This window comes from Quercus robur, chromosome 6, assembly GCF_932294415.1.
Source record: "Quercus robur chromosome 6, dhQueRobu3.1, whole genome shotgun sequence".
NCBI lineage: Eukaryota > Viridiplantae > Streptophyta > Magnoliopsida > Fagales > Fagaceae > Quercus > Quercus robur.
The window spans coordinates 19,005,418-19,022,712 of record NC_065539.1 but is presented as its reverse complement, the minus strand read 5'-3'; the positions used below and the strand labels follow the sequence as shown (position 1 = coordinate 19,022,712).

The 17,295-nt window shown below is 37.1% G+C and overlaps 1 pseudogene; it reads right to left on the bottom strand.

Moving 5' to 3' along the window:
* Positions 1 to 15,964: 15,964 nt before the first annotated feature.
* LOC126733121 (uncharacterized) lies at positions 15,965 to 16,495 on the bottom strand (annotated as a pseudogene).
* Between the last annotated feature and the right edge of the window lie 800 nt (positions 16,496 to 17,295).

The following is a 17,295-nucleotide window of genomic DNA, read 5'->3' as shown; positions in this document are numbered from 1 at the left end:
AATTCAATCAAATATGATCTTTGGAGTTTTACTTGTTTAGGATATGCATCCAAAGTTAAGCGACCACACCCCTATCTAAGAGCATCCACAGCCCAAATGGTATATCTTATATCTTGATATGTTTTACAATCACAGCCTTAAATTGTTGCTCCAGCCGGACATGCCAAATGTTACTATTGTAAAAATTTTTACAATAGTGCTACAGTACCATCTTATTTCTAAGATGGTACTGTAGCAAAATTGTATAATTAAAAATTATTATTATATTATCTCTGATTCATTCTCTCTCTTCCTTTCTCATTCTTTCATTTCCCTCTTTCTCTTGTTTGTTCTCTCCTCTTCAGACCCAAAACCATGGTGGACATCAACGCCATCACCAAGCCACCATGGCCGGACCCACTATGACAGGCCCCACCGCAAGCCACCATCCAGGCCACCGCAAGCCACCTGACCAAGCCTCTACTTTAATTTTTCTACCAAAAAAATTATTAAATAATTCCTTTAATTTTCTTTTCTCCTCCCAATGATGCACTTCAGATCATTATGGACTGTTTCAGATCATTATGAAGTCGTTGGAGACGAAATACAGAAACCAATACAAAACCGGACCGATCCCTTTGTGGGTTTCTGGGTTTCAATTTGTGGGTGTAGATATTTGGATGTATGATTGTTGACCTGCTTTTTTTGGATTTGAGGGTGTCGATCTGTGGTTGTGGGTATCAATCTGTGGCTGTGGACGTCGATCTACCGATGCACCACATCGAACCGAGTCCAAGAACCGCATTGTTGGAGGCTGGAGAACCAACCTCCGGCAGTGATGAGCGGAGCTGTTTACCTTGATGTACGGTGCGATCATGCGCCAGTTGCTTACTGATCTGGAGGAGGTTGAGGAAGTCAACAAGCAGCTTGATCAAATGTAAATTTTTATTTTTTTTTATTAGTTTCTTACGGTTTTTTTCCTTTTATATTTCATAGATTTTTGTGTCTAATTTGTGGGTTGCCGTGGTTGCCGGAGTTGGGGGTTGCTATTGCTATTGGTTTGATTTGATTTTGTTTTCTCTATGGGTTTCGATGGCCATGAGTTTGTGGCTGGGGTTTCTGGTTTTTCAAGAAAATAATCGTTTGTGTATGTTCTTCTCAGTGGTGGTGGTAGCAGGTGGTTGCAGAGTTGTTTTGGATTTTGGGATTTTGTTTTTATTTGGGTTTTGGGATATATTATTTTATTGTGTAGAAATATTATTTTAATGAGTAGAATAGGAAAATAAAAGTTGGGATGCTGGGAGTATTGTAAAATTGTATTGTATAATTGATAAAGTTGCTTTTTGGGATGGTAAAATAGGATGAGATGAGAATTCCGACTGTGGATGCTCTAAGAGCATTAGTTCTGAGAGTGTAAAAACTCCTCAGTTACTATTTTAGCAATCCATTAGCCCAAATTAAGCCTTATCTAGGTGTGAGTTGCAAAAAATTGAACAGTAAGTTTGTATTTATACAACTTACTGTTCATGGGGTTGTAAGAAAAAAATATATATTTCAATCTCTCACAATCTCACTCTTCCTCTCACACTCTCTTTCTTTTGATAATTAGTTTTTTATATTATTTGATGGTGTAGTTTATATTATTTTAATAAGTTGTATATAAAAATAGAAACTAGGATGTTAAGTGAGTTGTAAAATTGGATAGTAAAATAGATAAAATAAATTTTAAGGATGTAGAATAGATATATATATTACATCCCCGAATGCTAGTACTTAACCAAATAGTCAAGTAAAGTTTGAGCGAGACAAATTAAAATATGGCACAACCAAGACCTTCCTCTAGTGACTGAAAGACTCTAATCTGAACACACAATTATTAACTTGGCAGATAAGGCTGGTAGCACCCATACTTAGAGCATTCACATCCACTAAGACCCATGAACCCACCACATTGCAAACCTGCCACTACACAGATCCAACCTTGTCGCTGCTACATGGTTTGTCACAGTTGAGAAAACCCACTTCATCTTAATCGTTCTTTTGAGAGAGGGAAGAAAACCCATAAGTCAGAGAGAGAGAGAGGGAAGGGGGCATGAGAGAGGGAAAGTCAGAAAGAAGAGACAAAGCGAGAGTCAAAGAAAGAGAGAGGAGGGAGAATAAGAAACCAAATAAGAGTTGCTACAGTGGAGTCTTATTAATAAAGAGTTCACTGTAGTTGAGTGCTAACTTTTTTTAGATATAGAACCAATGATGTAGCAAAGGGATTTACAACCCCAAATGTGAATGCTCTCAACTCACATAAGATTTAGACCAAAAACATGTAACTTCAAGAGGCAGTAATGAACAATAGTTCATTAGAAGATAAACTGGCAATGAGACAGCCCATACACACACAAACACACCCATTCCAGTCCCCTTCAAACTTTTAGGCATCCTTTTATTCAGTTATGTCAAGTGGCAAGGTTATTTCTGGCAGCCGAAACAAGCCACTAGATATAGATGCAACGTACAATTGTTACAATAGTTCATGAAATGAATCCTAAAAAAAGACCAGTTTCACAATAGGTGTTAAGAATCTAAAAAAAAAAAAAAAAAACCCAAAAAGGAAGCAAGGTACAGACAACTGAACAAAACTTGCTTGAACGCATTTTTTGCAAGTGAGAGAAAATAAGGAAAGCAGTTATTACAAAAAATGACTGCACTATGAAGACACCTAAAACTAAAATCTATAACTTGCCAGTAGTAATTCAAGTGAGATACATCAATATCGGAAGCCCTTGATGTTGACATTCCATATCATAAAGCCTCCCACTTCTTGTTTTTGATTCTCATTACCCCAGCAAGTCTAAACAATAATAAAAACCAAGGATCAGGTATTGAAATTGCCAAGCATTACAGTAGTTCAGTAACATTCCATTAATAATAAATGTTGTTTAACATTGTTGCTTGGAAACATTAGCTGGTTATGAGGCTACTTATGTGATTCATCTAAACACATCTTCCAGGTTTAATAAAAATGACAAGTATTTGCTGCCGGATGACATGTGACAAGCAATCTATTTCCATACCAAACAGAGAATACAGACCATTAGTGTATTTTAACAATTAAACGCGCAAGTTAATAGTGATCAAATTTCCCACATTATCAGCGACTGTCCTAGTAACCACCTGCCCATAACGTGTTTTGAGAACCGTCACCTAAATCATTTTAAAAGTTGACATCCTTCTTATTAGCGACTATCCTAGTAACTCCCTGCCCATAATTTCTCTATGGCTTTCTCTACCTCAATTCCAACATTTTCATGCTTAAAAACCCTAATATTCCATAATTTTGAGGTTTTATGAAAAAAAAAAAATGCTGGAAGAGTTGCTTCACACTGTTTTTGGCCACGGATATGGGAAACAAAGTTTGCTTTGGATAGGAAGAAAAGATGATCACTACCAATTAAGATTCACTTATGTTAGGACATATGTGATTTACTTGTTAGGAACATATGTTACTATTTTATGTAATTGGCTTATCCTTTGACAAAACGCACTCTACTGTGTTTCATACTTCAAGAAACTATGTTTCAAGATCAAGTGTTGAAGACATGCAAGTTTGTCCAAGATTCAAGTTGAAGAAGTGCTGTTCATTAAAGCTCGATAGCTAGCTATCCATTGAGCTTAAGAAGCTGTTTCAGCCCTGTGGCTCGACAGCACCTTGACAGACAGCTATCTATCGAGCTTTATGAAAAACAAAATTCCAGTTCTGTTTTGACTTAATCCGTGATTATGTGTTTGGGTCTTCTTTTCTTCTAACCCTAGACATATAAAAGGATTATTTTAAGGGCCGTCAAAGTGTACACAAGTTGCACAAGTGTTGAGTAAAGTTTGTTCAAGTAATTTGTAACCGGAGACAAAGTTTTGCCCTAGTTTATCATTCTTGTGAAGAAGTTGCTGTGTATGTGTACCGTAGGGTTTTGTGACCAAGCACTTTCTTGATCTACATCGTTGGGATGAACTGAAGAATTTTGCAGCCAACAACTTTCTTTAGTTGGTGATTGAAGCCGCGTATTGGGATTTGCGCATTGGTTAGTCACGTACTTGGGAGCCGTGCATTGAAAAGGGAAATTGTCACTACAGAATAATTCCAATTGGGTATTGGGGTAAGGGTTTAACAGTAGGTTGGTATAAGGTATTGGGATTTTTTTACTTGTAATCCTTATTGTGATAATAGTGGAATTTCAGGAGTGGTGACCTGAAAATCATCCGGTGGGGTTTTTGCTGTTAGGTTTTCCCCATTCGTAAACAAATCACCGTGTCATTTATTTTCTGCTGTATAATTAGTTTATTGGTGATTTGTTTGTACTACCACACGTTTGCATGTTAATTAACTTAATTAATTCACTGGGCTAAATTAATTGGTTAATTTATCACAAGGGGTCAATTCGTTTTTGGCCTATCAAGTGGTATTAGAGTAGGCACACTCTGATTAGGGTTTAATCTTTGCTGTATTGATCCATTGACCCCTGTTGTCATGGCTGCAACCGGCTTGAAGAGATCTTTTAATTCAAATACATCTTGTTTTTCTAATCTTTGCTTTTGTAAGTGTTTTAGAAAATACAAGTCTAAAAGTTATTTGAATTCACTTATGATGACCATTGTAAAAGATCTCAATTTGCCTAAGAAAAAACTAGACTGTCTTAGAATGAAAATGTGCAAAGGAGTTCGTCTGAGAAGAGTGAAAATTAAAGGTTTAGCTCGTAAAAGGCATATGAGAGAAAGTACCATTCCTACTGATCTGTCATCTAAGCACGAAGTGTGTTTTATGATGAAGTCCGCATTTAAAGTGATGGACACGTGTTTGTGGTACCTTGACAGCAGTTGCTCAAGACACATGACTGGAGACCGATCTCTTTTCAAGGTTTTCGAGTCTAAGAAAGGTGGCAATGTCACTTTTGGTGATGGGAGCAAGTCACAGATTAAAGGAAAGGGAATCATCTCTCAACCAGGATTGCCAGACATTGCAAATGTTCTATATGTGGAAGGTCTGAGGGTGAACCTGTTGAGCATAAGTCAGATATATGATCAAGACTTTATGGTGCCATTCTCAAAAGGAAAGTGTCTTGTCATGGATGAGTCTAGAAAGAAACTCATAAGTGGTGTTCGCACTCTAGACAACTGTTATGGATTGGTTCCTGATGCTGATATTGTGTGCCATAGCATTCGTTTGCCAAACAAAGATCTATGGCATCAATGCATGGGACATGCTAGTTACAAACATCTCTCTATTGTATCTAAGCATGAATTAGTCTTGGGAATACCAAAACTTAGTAGAATAAGCAATGTAGTGTGTGGACCATGTCAGCTTGAGAAACAGACGAAAGCTAAGCATCCAAGCACTCAGACATCAGCTACATCTAAACCATTGGAGCTTTTACATCTGGATCTGATGGGTCCAACTAGAACCGAATCTCTTGGTGGTAAGAGATACATCATGGTTGTGGTAGATGACTTCACTAGGTATACTTGGGTCATTCTCCTACGATCCAAGTCTGATGCTTTTGAGCACATTGAAGCTTTGTGCACAAGACTGCAAAATGAAAAGAGTCTGAAAATTAATCAAATTCGAAGTGACCATGGTAAAGAATTCGAGAACTCGTAAATAGAGTCCTTTTGCACAAGATCAGGTATATCTTAAGAATTTTCTGCTCCTATTACTCTTCAGCAAAATGGTGTAGTAAAAAGGAAGAACAAGGTTATTTAGGAGATGGCCAGAGCCATATTACACAACAAGGATGTGCTAGAAACTTATGGGGAGAAGCTGTTAACACTGCCTGTCATACAGTTAATAGAGTATACTTCAGACCTGGTACCAAAAGGACTCTATATGAGTTATGGAAAGGAAGGAAGCCTAATGTGAAGTATTTTAGAATCTTTGGAAGTACTTGTTTCATCCTCAAGGATAGAGAGAATGTAGGAAAGTTTGATTCCTGGAGTGATGAAGGTATATTTCTGGGCTACTCCTCCACAAGCAAGGCTTATTGGGTATACAACAAAAGAACTATGAAGGTAATGGAGACAGTGAATGTTGTTATTAACAAGTCTTCAGATTCCAGTTCTGAGAAAGGTATTGATGAATTCTCCAAAGAAATCCTTCCTCCTGAGCCTAAGGAAGTTGAAGAAATTGTTGAATAAGAACCTGTATCTCCAAGTGCTCCCGGTACTCCCAGTGTTGTGGAAGATTCTGCAGATATACCCACTTCACCAAATTCTGAATCTCATGAAGAGAAAGGACCTTCATCCAAGATTAAATTAAATCATCCTCCAGAAGTTATTGTGGGAAATATGAATGAACACACATTAAGGAAACAGATAGTTGATAAATGTGTTGCTAACTTTATGTCTTATTTTTGTTATCTGTCACATTTTGAACCCACAAAAGTTGAGGAAGCTCTTCAGGATGAAATTTGGGTCAAAGCAATGCATGATGAACTCTTTCAGTTTTAAAGGAATGATGTCTGGACCTTAGTACCCAGACTAGAGGGTGAGCACATCATCGGCACAAAGTGGATATTCCGCAATAAGACTGATGAGAAGGGCAATGCGATTCGCAACAAGGCTTGGCTTGAGCTCAAGGATACTCACAATGGAAAGAGTAGACTATGATGAGACATTTGCCCTAGTTGCACGTATGGAGTCCATCAAAATTCTCCTTGCACTAGCATGTCAATTGAAGTTCAAACTTTACCAGATGGATGTAAAGACCGCTTTCTTGAATGGGCTACTTAAAGAAGATGTCTATGTGGCTCAACCAAAAGAATTCATTGATCCACACTTTCCAGATAATGTGTTGTATCTCAAGAAGGCACTCTATAGCTTAAAGTAAGCCCCTAGAGCTTGGTATGATTGACTCACTCAATACTTGGTATCACATGCGTTCACAAGAGGAAAAGCTAATCAGACTCTCTTCATCAAAAAGGAAGATGGCGAGTTGATAGTTGCTCAAGTCTATGTAGATGATATCATCTTTGGGTCAACTAAGGATGAATTTTCTCATGGCTTCTCAAAACTCGTGCAAGCAGAGTTCGAGATGAGTATGATTGAAGAGCTGACTCACATTCTTGGATTGCAGATTCGTCAACAAGATTCAGGTATATTCCTATCTCAATCTAAATATGTTAAGAATCTTGTGAAAAAATTTGGTTTGGAATCTGCTAGTTCTGTTAGAACCCCTATGAGCCCAAATGTTAAACTCATTGTGGACTTGTTAGGCAAAAGTGTAGATCCTTCTCTCTATAGAAGCATGATAGGTAGTCTTCTCTACTTTACTGCTAGTAGACATGACATTAGTTACAGTGTTGGAGTGTGTGCTAGATATCAGGCTAATCCCAAATAATCCCATATAACTTCTTTAAAAAGAATTATAAAGTATGTCAAAACCACTGTTGAGTTCGGTGTGTGGTATAGCAAGGACACAAATGATATCTTAGTTGGATATTCTGATGTTGATTGGGTTGGGAATGCTGATGATAGAAAGATTACATCGGAGGTGTGTTTTTATGTGGGTAACAATCTTGTCTCTTGGATGAGCAAAAAGCAGAACTCCATCTCATTATTCCACTGCAGAAGCTAAGTACATCGCTGCCGGTAGCTGTTGCACCCAACTCCTATGGATGCAAAAACTCCTTCATGATTATGGTATTTGTCAAGAGCATCTCACCATCTATTGTGACAATACCAGTGCCATCAACATCTCTAAGAATCCGGTTCAACATTCTCAAACCAAACACATAGAGATTTGACATCACTTCATTAGGGAGCTTGTCAAAGATGGTATTCTCACTCTTGAGTTTATTCACACCGATGATTAGATGGCTGACTTGTTCACCAAACCTCTTGACAGCAAACGTATTGAATTCCTTCATCAAAACATTGGTGTTATCTCCATGGATTGATCTCTTTCTCTCCTCCTTCCTCTTACATTTGCATCTAGTTTTTATACTTTGCATTGTTTAACTTGTTTTTGTTTGTTTTTAGTTTTGATTATTTTGTTTTTAATATAAAAATAAAAATAATTTGAAAAATCAGAAAAATACAAAAACAGTGTGTGTTATGTGTACATTGGTACTTGTGTACCTTGGATGGCCATTGAAACAAAGTTTTCTAAACTTTGTACTCTTGTAGCTTAGATGAGCATCTCTATGCACAACTAAGCAAGTGAGCTTTGTGGCTCTTGTTTGTGATGAGTAAGATTAAGTTATCTCTTGTACTTAACACTCGTATCACTCTTTTTAACGGGAATGACTAGAAAATCCAAAGAGAAAGACATAAATAATCATCTTACCACTGTTGCCCGCCAATTATAATGTGACACCTGTATGCTTCGGCATAGCAAAAGTGCAGTGTTAATGACATTTGTGTGCTTCGGCATAGCAAAATTGGAATGTCAAATGTTTATTATCACTGGGTATTTCTTTTCTCTCTCTTATATGCCCATGCATGATTTGTTTAAATAAAATATTCAAAGAAAATGAAAAGCAAAAAGATCAAAATGCTTTAAATATGATTGCAAGTGTATATTCTAAGAGATGTGGGAGTTATAGGATGTACCTCGAAGGTGATAGTCCCCATCGAATAGTTATGATTATGTATGAGTTAGAGTGATTTCTCATATCTCAAATCATCATAACATGTATACACTTATGCAATCTTGCGATATTTTTCACACACAACACGCAACATTCTTTGCTACTTTTGATACATGTGAAGGTACAATGTGATTTGGCCATCCTAAGGTTTTACATGTGTTAATGTATGCTCACTAAACTGTCTTGACCTATTTTTGAGATATAAAATTGGTTAGACTTGTTTAGTGTGTGTGTGTGTGTGTGTGTGTTTTTGGGATCATTGTGCTTAAAATTTTTGTTGAAAGATGATTTTGAGAGCTTAAAATGTTGATTGGATCTTTGGTTAAGTTGCATACTTGATTGCATTCATATTTGTGTTTTTCCTTTCTTGAAAAATGATTTTTAAGCAATCTCGACACCTCCTAGATACCTCCTCGACACCTGGCTATCTGTCGAGCTCTTAAGGTCTTTTCTTATCGCAATCTCAACAAATCCTAGACAATTGGTGGATCAATCGAGCTTGTTTTCTTGTGTCTTTGCTTTGTTTCTCGATACCCTTTCGACACCTATATCTGTCGATGTTGTCTTTCTCGACACTTACCTCGACAGATGTCTTGACACCTCTATCTGTCGAGAATTACTAAGGAGCTATATATTCTCTCTTCGCGATCTGGTTATCACTTCTTCAATCTCTCTCAATCTGTCCGCACCTGTTCCTCTCCCAAACACCATCTCTCTCACTCCAAACCTCTTCCCAAGTGTTTTTTCAAGCTTTTTCACGTTTTCCTTCACTTGGTAAGCTTCTAATCTCCTTCATTTACAAGCATTCATGTTTTGAAACCTAGGTTTTGGGGTTTTTGAAAAATTTGGGGTTTTTCAAAATTGACAAGTTATTATTGATTTAGGATGGGTTTTTCCTTAAACGAGTTTCAAATCTCATGCATTACATGACATTAGCATAATAACAGTATTATCATGCATTTAGATGTGTGCAAATTGATTATGTGCTGGTAGGATTGGATTGGGTTGAGCCCATGATGCAATTTCTTTTGCATATCATATGTTCATGCATTCCCCATGCATACGCACTTTCTTTTCAATATACTTGTTATATTTGAATTGCTTTGGAGCTTTTTTGACTGTATTTCTTTCTCTCTCCCTTCCTTCTGTTTACGTTAGTTGTGTCTATGGCACCTAAGCATAAGTTAGCTCTGTCTCAAAACCCTTTGCATCCTAGGACATCATCTTCTTCTGATCCCACTCCTTCTCATATTTGAATTCATGATGAGGATGCCCGAAAGGACTTCTCGGAGAACTTTTCTCGACGAGGTGTTCATTCGGAACACCGAGTTATTTTGGCGGACTTCGCCGACACTGACCTTCCTACTATCATTCACAGTCGGGGATGGGAGCCATTGTGTGACGTTCCGGTCACTTGTCCGACTGTGCTGATCCAAGAGTTTCACTCTAACATGCGTGGTTCCAATTTTTCAATACCTCTATTTTCTACTCGCATTTGAGGTACGTGCATTGTGGTCACACCGCAGCTTGTTGTGGATGTGCTTCATGTTCCGAGGGTAGAGCATCCTAACTACCCCAGTTGTGAGCGTTTGCGGACTGTGTCCACAGACGAGATGATTTTTTCTTTTTGTGAGCGTCCCGCATTAGAGCACCTCACTATAGATTTTTCTTCACATTTCATTCTTTCTATCTTAGATGTGTATAGGGATACAGCTACTCGTGATAAGCTCATTTTCCCTTCAGCTATCACGCGGATTCTATGCCATTTTTCTGTTCCTTTTCCCTCTTTCGACCATTTTCCTGTCATGTGTGCCATAGACTACGCTAAACGTAGCGAGGTGCAATTTCGGTCTTGGCAGTCAAATTCAATAGCTTCTCCCTCCCATTCTACTCCATCTCATTTTGCTCCATCCACATCCGCTTCCTCTTCTTCTTCGGGCGATGTGACTTTAGGAGACATCATGGCGCAGCTGCAACATATGGATGCTCGCCTTGATACACTCTCTATAGAGTTGTATTAGGTGAACATTCGTGTCGGTCATATTGCACGGCGACAGGCGACCATGGGTGGTTATGCTTTTGAGGATTTTCCTTCACCACCTCCTCTAGTGGCTTTTGAGTCTGAGGATGATGATGATGATGATGATGGTGATAATGATGATGCTTTGGATGATGATGATGGAGATGCTAGCTCTACTAATGAGATGTCTACTTGACACTCTTACCCTTTGTTACTTATTACAAAAAGGGGAAGTAGTTTTGGATATGAGAGTAGTCATTCTTAGGGGGAGAGTTAGTATAGGACATTTTGTTAGGGGGAGTGTTGATATCTGAGGGATGTAGTGAGGATTACATGTATCTTTTTCTTTTCTCTATTTTAGATACATTTCTTCTTGTACATGGGTCTTATGACCATTTCTTCTTTATATATGTTAATGTATGTTTCTTTCACCTACCCTTACATGTGTTGTTTCTTTTCTCTTTTTATGCACATGCTTCTTATTATGTGTATGCAATCTATTATTTCTATTTCACACAAAGATGCCTTGATGAGTTTTATTTAAAAGTGTTTCAGAAATACAGGTTGTCAAAGTCTACTTGCCATAAACTCTCTTCTTGCAAAGATTTTCAAGAGCTTGTGTTAGGATAGATTTTATTGTATTCAACAAGTGAATATGAGTTGAGTGAGTTATGACTTCTTTCATATGTTCATTTGTTTGTTGTGGTTTTGTCACAGATTGCCAAAGGGGGAGATTGTTAGGACATATGTGATTCACTTGTTAGGAACATATGTCACTATTTTATGTAATTGGCTTATCCTTTGACAAAATGCACTCTACTTATATTTGGGTAGATCTAGGATGTGTTTAATACTTCAAGAAACTGTGTTTCAAGATCAAGTGTTGAAGACATGCAAGTTTGTCCAAGATTAAAGTTGAAGAAGTGTTGTTCATTAAAGCTCGATAGTTAGCTATCCATCAAGCTTAAGAAGTTGTTCCAGCCCCGTGGCTCGACAGCTGCTTGACAGCACCTCGACAGACAGCTATCTGTCGAGCTTTATGAAAAACAGAATTCCAGTTCTGTTTTGACTCTAATCCGTGATTATGTGTTTGAGACTTCTTTTCTTCTAACCCTAGACATATAAAAGGATTATTGAAAGGGCTGTCAAAGTATACACAAGTTGTACAAGTGTTGAGCAAAGTTTGTTCAAGCAATTTGTAACCGGAGACAAAGTTTTGCCCTAGTTCATCATTCTTGTGAAGAAGTTGCTGTGTATGTGCACCGTAGGGTTTTGTGACCAAGCATCTTCTTGATCTTCATCACTGGGATGAACTAAAGAACTTTGCAGCCAACAACCTTTTTTAGTTGGTGATTGAAGTTGTGTACTGGGATCTGCGCATTGGTTAGTCACGTACTTGGGAGCCGTGCATCGAAAAGGGAAATTGTCACTACAGAACAAGTCTAATTGGGTATTGGGGTAAGGGTTCAACTGTAGGTTGGTATAAGGTATTGAGATTCCTTTACTTGTAACCGCTTGTTGTGATAATAGTGGAATTTCGGGAGTGGTGACCTGAAAAGCACCTATGGGGTTTTTGCTGTTAGGTTTTCCCTATTCATAAACAAATCACTGTGTCATTTATTTTCCGTTGCATAATTAGTTTATTGGTGATTTATTTGTGCCACCACGCATTTGCATGTTAATTAACTTAATTAATTCACTTGGCTAAATTAATTGGTTAATTTATTACAAGGGGTCAATTCGTTTTTGGCCTATCAACTTACATTCCTATCTATCCTCCAATGCCATGAACAATATCACTGAACATTGCACCTCAGTAATGCAAACTCCATCCTTGATTAGACAGGTTTACTTAATCACCACCAGACATCCATAGCAAAACTACTGCCAACTTGCAATAACAAAGTTACCTGTAGCCCCCATTACAGAATTCGTTTCTGTTAAATGCTAAAACTCATTGAGACAACTTTTACTTTCATTATCAAATCTAACTTCTAAGCTGTCATCACAAATAACACAGTCCTTTTGATTTATGATATTCAAATGTTTATATTCCACTTGTGAGAGTAAGTGAGAAGGTTTTACAATTTTTTTACTTAAAGATCTTTCCATATCCTTTCCTGAGATAATTCCAAATTTTTTCAAGTTCATGATTTTCTGTATTTTCCTCATCACATTTGTAGCACCAAGCTTCTATACAGAAACACATAAGCATATAAATTATAAAGCAGAAGCAACCTTTTCACTAGAGTACCATTAACATGTGGAATTTGGATATTTCTACAAAATAGGATAGTGTGATCATAAAATTGAAAATGAACTGTTTACAGAAATTGAATCACAGATGCAGAATAGAAAGCAGGACTCAATATCAACCAACCTATGATCCATTTATTAATCAGCTTACTACCAATAAACCATCTGTTAGGTTCTCATTGCAGGAACTTGCCCTCATGTGAATGCACCTACAAATAGGTTAACAGGCCAAGAATGTATTGACCCCTTGTGATTAGGGGTGTGCATGGGTTGGGTTAGGTCGGGTTGAAAGGATTTTTTGACCTAACCCACCATGGTGGGTTAAAAAAATTCAACCCAACCCAACCCATCACATAAGTCCAACCCAACCCAACTCACATGAGTCGAGTTGGGTCAGGTTGAACCCATGGGTTAGACAATTTTTTTTTTTTTTTTTTTTTTATCACTATTATTATTAAATTGAGTAGAAAAAAAATATATCACACCTGCCACCTGAATTGATAAACAAAATATACATTAATATATGAACTAATATTCCAACTTAGTTATACATTAATATATGAACTAATATTCCAACTTAGTTATTCATTAATATATGAACTAATATACATTAATATTGGCTTTTATATATGTTAGGTTCTAAGGATTAGGAACTAATGTATTAGAACTCTAATTTGTATTGTTGTCAAACCATGATCAAAACAGGTTTTAGTCTTGTTTAGACTTGCTCAAAGTATATGCGTTTTATGTAAAATTGGAATCGAGTTATTGCATAGTTTATTGTGCAATTTTGTTTGGCTTGATCGATTGAGAATTAGACTTGATCAATTGAAACTCGGGCAAAATGTTTTTCTATAGAATTTTCCAACTCAACCCAAGCCCGTTTGACATGTAGGGTTTTATGTTTTGTCTTAAGTATAAAAGAGAAAACCCTAGCCACGTTTTGGTTGCTCCTTATGTTGTGTGTGTGAATCTTTTGTGAGATCAAGAGGTGGTTGCCTTCACACATACTTAGGGTTTCCAAGATTCAAGATTATGTGAAGAACTTGGCGATCGATTCAGTTGCTGCATTAAGAGCTTAAAGATATACAAGCGGGAATGCTTGTACTTGCTGGAGAATCCAAGAAAGAAGGAGTTCGTGGTCTCGGAGCTTGCACATGGTCATGCCAGTAAGTTTCTACTGGTGGGTAGCAATAGGATGTTAGTGGTCTAAGTCACTATTGTAAAACTTCAATTCTTTCATAGTGGATTTAGGTTTACCTTGAGGATAGTAGGTTAAATCCTCCCTAGGTTTTTACCGGTGTGGTTTCCTAGGTCATCATATCTTTGTGTTTTTTATATTCCGCACTTTATATTGATATGATTATATGATTATGTGTTAACCTAGATCTGAAATTTGGACTAAGTAATCACTTGACTAATTAACTAGGTTAATCCAATTGTGTTTTAAGGGGACTAAAAACAAACAATATAGAATAGGAGGAAGAGCTGGTTATTTAAAAAAAATTATTAATTATATAATATATTTTAAATATATGGGTGGGTCGGGTCGGGTTTGGCGGGTTTGAAATTTTATAACCCAAACCCAACCTGACCTGCTATCAAAATTTTTTTTGTAACCCAACCCAACCCACCAAGCCCTAAAAACCAACCCAACCTAGCGGGTTGGGTTGGATTGGGTCGGTTTTGGCAGGTCGGTGGGTTGGCTACACACCCCTACTTGTGATAAATTAATCAATTAATTAGCCAAGTTGATTAATTAATTAGATTAACATACAATATGCGTGGCAGCACAAACAAATCACCAATTAAACTAAATGCAGCAGAAATTAATTTGACACGGGTGATTTGTTTTCAAATGGGGAAATCTAACATGGCAAAAACCTCACCAAGTGAATTTGAAGTCACCACTCTCGAGAATTCACTATTATCACAACAAGCGGTTATAAGTAAAGAAATCCCAGTATCTTATACCAATTTACAGTTGAACCTTTACCCCAATACCCAATTGGACTTATTCTGTAGTGACAATCTCTCATTTTCAATGCACGACTCCCAGTATATGACTAACCAATAGATGTATGGATCCCAGTACACGACTTAATCACCAACTTGAGAAGGATGTTGGTTGCAAAGTTCTTCAGTTTGTCACACGATGAAGATCGAGAAGCTCCTTGGTCACAAAACCCTATGGTGCACAAACACAGAAGCTTCTTCAAGAGAAAGATGAATTAGGGCAAATTCTGTCTCTGATCACAATTTGCATGAACAAAACTTTGCTTCACACTCATGCAACTTGTGTTACCTTTGATGGCCCTCAAAATAATCCTTATATATGTTTAGGGTTGTGAGAAAAGAAAGCCTAAACACATACTCATGGATTGGATGAAAAACTAAGTTTCATAAACCTCAATAGATAGTCATCTATCGAGCTAGTTGTCGAGCCACAAGTTGAAACAACTTTTAAACCTCGATAGATGCTAGCTGTCGAGTTTTAAAATCCAATACTTTCTCACTTGATTCTTGGACAAACTTGCATGGCTTTAACACTTAATCTTGAAACCTTGTTTCTTGAAGTATTAAACTCATCCTAGATCTACTCAATTACAAGTAAAGTGCGTTTTGTTAAAAGATTAGCCAATTACATAAAATATTGACATATGTTCCTAACATTGAATCACATATGTCCTAACATAGGTCACTCACTGACTACTAAGAAGGCAAAGAGTGGATTCTACATTATATTAGTTGTCATGTATCCATTCCCTCTATTGGCTCCATGCGCTATACAAACCCACCCACTAAACCACACATCTCCCTTCTAGCCAATTAGACGCCTAGGCACCTTGCTACACTCTATAATCTCCAAGAACTCTTCCAAATTAGCAAGTAATCAATTTCTCTTAGCAGCATTGAACTTTTAAGATTAAGGCTACATATCAAGCATAGTTAACACCTACTTTTCTATGAAACCAATACAATCACTGAATCACATTTCACATACCAACATACAAAAACTCAAAAATTCACAAAAATGGCAAGACTACATTACAACATTATCTTATTCCATTGAAACTCATTCCATCAAAACTTTGGCGCCAACCTCCTTCATCTTAGCAATTATCGTCTCAGCCTCCTCCTTAGTCACGCCTTTCTTTAAAAGCGTAGGCGACTTCTCCACCAAATCCTTAGCTTCCTTCAACCCCAAATCAGTAAAACTCCTCACTTATTTGATTACCTTGATCTTGGCCATGGCATCGAACCCTTCGAGCTTCATATCAAATATAGTTTTCTCCACCTTCTCCTCCACCTTCTTCACAGCATCATTACCCTTCCCCTTTAGTCCTCTAGGGACCATCCTTGGCATCATCACCATCATCATCAGCATCTCAGTGATCCCCAATCTATCGCGAAGAATTTCGACGAAGTCCAAGACCTTGAGGAGAGTGAGACCCGAGAGCTCATCGATGATCGCTGAGACTTGCTCTGATGGAGCTGGTGGCTTCAATTCCTGAGCAGAAGAGGTTGAGAAAGAAGAGGATAAATTAGGGCTAGGGTTTTGGCGGAGGGATCTGTGAATGTGTGAAATGAATCATAAATACCTCATTTTGTGGGGGTGTTTAGGTAATTATGGATAAATGTTTATATGAGCATTGTTGGGGTCGATGAGGTTGATGGTGATAAAGCTTTCATGGCTTTTGAAGTTGAAGCTGAGAACTGAGAAGAAATGATTGACACTAACATGGTGATCGTATCCATAAACCCTACGGTGGTGAAGGAGAATTTGTTGCCTTTTTTACTTTTGTGCCCCTGAGGTTTTTACAGGCTATTGGGCCTGGAACATTGTAGAGGCCCACTTAGATCGATTTGTATGAGAATGAACTTAGCCCATTAGCCATTGGCCCACAATTTTGCCTTTCTCTCTATATGCATTTTGTTACATTTATGTTGGAAAAAGATTGGGTACAAAGTTCTCCAAAAAAAAAAAAAAAAAAAAAAATTAACATGTCTACATATTTTGAAAATTTAACTATTAAATTTCATATTCTTTATGTTCTTAATATCTATGTCAAATTTCGTATCAATCAAAATTTTATTTACTATTTTATTCATAAACTTATTTTTTGTACATAATTTTATACTACAAAAACTTGAAATTTAAATGTTTAATTGATAAAATATCTAATGATTTTTTATTTTTTTGAAAATTTTGCAAGCATGGAGAATATAAGAAAAATTGTAATCCAATAGTGGATTTGTCAAAATTCACATTCAATAAAAAAATTATTGACTATAGTGGTAATTTTAGGTTACAATTTAGTTTGTTGCTAAATTTTATCTATTTACTAGTGTGTAGCCTCGTGCATATGCACAGATACAATTAAAAATAATCACAATTATGCAGTT